This window comes from Tachyglossus aculeatus, chromosome 11 (assembly GCF_015852505.1).
Source record: "Tachyglossus aculeatus isolate mTacAcu1 chromosome 11, mTacAcu1.pri, whole genome shotgun sequence".
Lineage (NCBI taxonomy): Eukaryota > Metazoa > Chordata > Mammalia > Monotremata > Tachyglossidae > Tachyglossus > Tachyglossus aculeatus.
Genome location: NC_052076.1, coordinates 3,995,668 through 4,001,270, shown reverse-complemented (window position 1 = coordinate 4,001,270; position 5,603 = coordinate 3,995,668).

Below are 5,603 nucleotides of genomic sequence, written 5' to 3'. Positions count from 1 at the left end.
CAGTGACCCCATCTGGAAAATAGGGATGAAGACTGTGAGCCCCACGTGGGACACCCTAATCACCTTGTATCCCCCGCCAAGCGCTTTGAACAGTGCTTTGCACATAGTAAGTGCTTAACAAATGCCATCATTATTATTACTATTATTCTCGGAGTCTCAGTGACCTCATCTGGAAAATGGGGATGAAGACTGTGAGCCCCACGTGGGACACTCTGATCACCTTGTATCCCCACCCAGCGCTTAGAACAGTGCTTGGCACATAGTAAGAGCTTAACAAATGCCCTTCTTCTTCTTCTTCTTCTTCTTCTTCTTCTTTCTTCTTCTTCTTCTTCTTCTTCTTCTTCTTCTTCTTCCTTCAAGCTTTATCTCAGTCCAGGATCAGAACTCATGTCTCCTTGGCGACACTGTTATCCTCGCCCCCCACCCCCTCGCACCTCACTGCAGTCACTCAGTGCTGTTCACGGAGGAGGGTCGCAGGGCTTAAGGACCAAAGGAAAGTTGGAGGTGATGGACAGAAAGGAATCAAAAGTGGCACACAGTGGCAATCATGGGTGGTGAGGCCTTTTCTTAAAAAACAACGGCATTTATTCGTTCGTTCATTCATTCAATCATATTTATTGAGAGCCTACTGTGTGCAGAGAACTGTACTAAGCACTTAATTAAGAAGACAGGCTGCCCAGTAGGTACAGCATGGGATTGGGAGTCAGGAGGACCTGGGAGTTCTAGTCCCGGCCCCGCCACTTGTCTGCTGTGTGACCTTGGGCAAGTCACCTCACTTCTCTGGGCCTCAGTTCCCTCATCTGCAAAATGGGGATTAAGACTGTGAGCCCTATGTGGGTCGTTGACCCCGTCCAACCTGATTAGCTTGTATCGACCCCAGCCCTGAATACAGTGCCTGGTACAAAGTAAGTGCTTAACAAATACCATAAAAAAAGAAGCACTTACTATGTGCTAAGAAATTTTCTAAGCACTGGGGTAGATAGAAGATAATCATTCATTCATTCATTCAATCGTATTTATTGAGCACTTACTGTGTGCAGAGCACTGGACTAAGCGCTTGGGAAGTACAAGTTGGAATCAGTCCCTGTCCCATAGACTAAGTGGGAGGGAGATTGGGTACTGAACCCTAATTTTATAGATGAGGAAACTGAGGCACAGAGAAGTGAAATGACTTGTCCAGGATCTAACATCATGCAAGCGGCAGAGACAGGATTAGATAATAATAATAATAATAAGGATGATGATATTTATTAAGCACTTATTATGTGCAAAGCACTGTTCTAAGCGCTGGGGAGGTTACAAGGCAATCAGAATGTCCCACAGGGGACTCACAGTCTTCATCCCCATTTTCCAGATGAGGTAACTGAGGCCCAGAGAAGTGAAGTGACTTGCCCAAAGTCACACAGCTGACAATTGGCAGAGCCAGGATTTGAACCCATGACCTCTGACTCCAAAGCCCGGGCTCTTTCCACAGAACCACGCATGTCCTTGACTCCCAACCCATGTTCTTTCCACTAAGCCGTGATGAGAAAGTTTGGAGGGATGATGAGGAGTTCACCTAATTCCATATTGAGACTGTAAACTCCTTGTGGGCGGGGATCACGGTTACCAGTTTTATTGTATTGTATTTTTCCAAGCGCTTAGTACAGCGCTCTGCACACGGGAAGCGCATGATAAATACAAAGCAGCGTGGCTTAGTGGAAAGAGCGTGAGTCTGGGCGTCCTGGTTCGAATTCTAGCTCCACCGCTTACCTTCTCTGTGTGACCTTGGCCAACTCACTTCACTTCTCTGTGCCTCGGTTACCTCACCTTTTAGCCTGTGAGCCCACTGTTGGGTAGGGACTGTCTCTATATGTTGCCAATTTGTACTTCCCAAGCGCTTAGTACAGTGCTCTGCACATAGTAAGCGCTCAATAAATACGATTGGTGATGATGATGATGATGTAAAAAATGGGGATTAAAGCTGTGAGCCCCATGTGGGACAGGGACTGTGTCCAACCTGATTAACTTGCATCTTCCCAAGTGCTTAATACAGTGCCTGACACATAGTGAGTGCCTATCAATTACTATTTTTAAAAATACCACTGATTGGCTGCTGATAAATTGACTGATTAAGGCCCTGGCAGACCACCCATGTAGCGATGACACAGAGGTCATCATCATCAATTGTATTTATTGAGCGCTTACTATGTGCAGAGCACTGTACTAAGAGGTCAGAGAAACGAATCATTGCAAGACAGATCAGGGGGCGTCTACGACTGCTTGCTGCCTTCACTTCCTCTGTGCCAAATCTCTTTGAGAATCTCTTCCATCCGGACTTTCATTTTCCACTCTGAGGAGACTGTGCTCACCTAAATCAACTCTAATCACCCCCTAATCCCGGCCCCCTCCACGTCATCGTGGGCAGGGAATGTGTCTGTCTGTTATATTGTAATACTAATAATAATAATGATGATGGCATTTATTAAGCGCTTACTATGTGCAAAGCACTGTTCTAAGTGCTGGGTGATACAAGGTGATCAGGATGTCCCACGTGGGGCTCACAGTCTTAATCCCCATTTTACAGATGAGGTCACTGAGGCCCAGAGAATAATAATAATAATAATGGCATTTGTTAAGCACTTACTATGTGTAAAGCACTGTTCTAAGCGCTGGGGGGATACAAGGTGATCAGGTTGTCCCGCGTAGGGCTCACAGTCTTCATCCCCATTTTACAGATGAGGTCACTGAGGCCCAGAGAAGTGAAGTGACTTGCCCCAAATCACACAGCTGACAAGTGGCGGAGCCGGGATTTGAACCCGTGACCTCTGACTCCAAAGCCCGGGCTCTTTCCACAGAGCCACGCTGCTTCTAGATATTGTACTCTCCCAAGCACTTAGTACTTTCATTCATTCATTCATTCAATCATATTTATTGAGCGCTTATTGTGTGCAGAGCACTGTACTAAGCGCTTGGGAAGTACAAGTTGGCAACATATAGAGACGGTCCCTACCCAACAGCGGGCTCACGGTCTAGTATGGTGCTCTGTACACAGTAAGCGTTCAATAAATACGACTGAATTGAATTGAACCCCGTTTATGGGCTGGAGGAGTCTAGATTTGGGCCTCGTCCATACAGGACAGGGACTATGTCCAACCTAATTCACTTGTACTTATCCCAGCACTTAGAACAATATTTGACACATAGTAAGGGCATAAATCCCGGCTCCGCTGATTGTCAGCTGTGTGACTTTGGGCAAGTCACTTCACTTGCACGGGCTTTGGAGTCAGAGGTCATGGGTTCAAATCCTGGCTCGGCCACTTGTCAACTGTGTGACTTTGGGCAAGGCACTTAACTTCTCTGGGCCTCAGTTCCCTCATCTGTAAAATGGGGATGAAGACTGTGAGCCCCACGTGGGACAACCTCATCACCTTGAAAATTCCCCAGCGCTTAGAACAGTGCTCTGCACATAGTAAGCGCTTAATAAATGCCATTATTATTATTATTATTATTCACTTCTCTGGGCCTCAGTTCCCTCATCTGGAAAATGGGGATGAAGACTGTGAGCCCCACGTGGGACAACCTGATCACCTTGTAACCTCCCCAGTGCTTAGAAAAGTGCTTTGCACATAGTAAGCGCTTAATAAATGCCATCAATATTATTATTATTATTAACAAATACCATAGAAAAGGGGGTGGTCAGCAGTGCTGCGGTCAAGGAGGATGAAGTCAGGGTTGAACCCACTGGGCTAGACTGTGAGAAGGTCATCGGTGATCTCCCTTTATTCACCCCACCCTCAGCACTTAGGTCTATATCTGTAATTTATTTATTTATATTAATGTCTGTCTCCCCCTCTAGAACGTAAGCTCCTTGCGGGCAGGGAACGTGTCTACCAATTCTGTTATATTGTGCTCTCAATCAATCAATCAATCAATCGTATTTATTGAGCGCTTGCTGTGTGCAGAGCACTGTACTAAGCACTTGGGAAGTCCAAGTTGGCAACATATAGAAACAGTCCCTACTCAACAGTGGGCTCACAGTCTAAAAGGGGGAGACAGACAACAAAACCAAACATACTAACAAAATAAAATAAATAGAATAGATATGGACAAGTAAAATAAATCAATCAATAAATAGAGTAGTAAATATGTGCAAACATATATACATAGATACAGGTGCTGTGGGGAAGGGAAGGAGGTAAGATGGGGGGGATGGAGAGGGGGACGAGGGGGAGAGGAAGGAAGGGGCTCAGTCTGGGAAGTCTCTCCCCAGGAAGCACTCAATAAATACAACTGATTTGTATCATCCCCCCACCCGCCCCATCTTACCTCCTTCCCTTCCCCACAGCACCTGTATATATGTATATATGTTTGTACTTATTTATTACTCTATTTATTTATTTATTTATTTATTTATTTATTTTACCTGTACATACCTATTCTATTTATTTTATTTTGTTAGTATGTTTGGTTTTGTTCTTCGTCTCCCCCTTTTAGACTGTGAGCCCACTGTTGGGTAGGGACCGTCTCTATATGTTGCCAACTTGTACTTCCCAAGCGCTCCGTCCAGTGCTCTGCACACAGTAAGCGCTCAATAAATACGATTGATGATTTTGTTAGTCTGTTTGGTTTTGTTCTCTGTCTCCCCCTTTTAGACTGTGAGCCCACTGTTGGGTAGGGACCGTCTCTATATGTTGCCAACTTGTACTTCCCAAGCGCTCCGTCCAGTGCTCTGCACACAGTAAGCGCTCAATAAATACGATCGATGATTTTGTTAGTATGTTTGGTTTTGTTCTCTGTCTCCCCCTTTTAGACTGTGAGCCCGCTGTTGGGTAGGGACCATCTCTATATGTTGCCAACTTGTACTTCCCAAGCGCTCAGTCCAGTGCTCTGCACACAGTAAGCGCTCAATAAATACGATTGATTGATTGATTGATCGGTTGAAGTTGCAGAGCCAGGACTAGAGCCCAAGTTCTTTCCATCAGGCCCCACTGCCTCTCATTTTTCTCCCCTTGCTCCATCATCAATCGTATTTATTGGGCGCTTACTGTGTGCAGAGCACTGTACTAAGCGCTTAGCACTGTCCCTTCCTTCCTTGCCAAGGATTTCCTGAGGTCCCTTCTGGGTGGGAGAACTCGGGGCAGGAAAGACAGCAGGCTGCTCAGTGCAGCCTGCGATTCAGGTTCCAGACGGGCACTGGGGTTTCCGGACTGGCCGGGGAGATGCGATGAGTTGCTCAGTGATGATTGATTTGGAGTTGGAAGGCAGTCAAGGCAGGGCCCAACACCCCCAGGAGGCTCAGCCAAAGCCGGGAATTTTCAACAGTAAAACATCGATCAGGAAAAACTCCGCGTCCCTCGCAAGCCCAGCCACATGCCTCGATAGGTAGCAAATTCAGACGCGGCCCGGCACATAGTATTCATTTATCCTTCCCTTCATTCATTCCCGGCTCCCCTCCTGGCCCCCTGGGGCACCTGGGGCAAGTTTCTTCACCCCTTGGAGTCTCTACTTCCCTCTCTGTCGAATGGGAATGACAGCAATCCCTGCTTCTTCCTCCCCCAAAACGTTTGCGCCATCACGGTCCCTTTTAGACTGTGAGCCCACTGTTGGGTAGGGACTGTCTC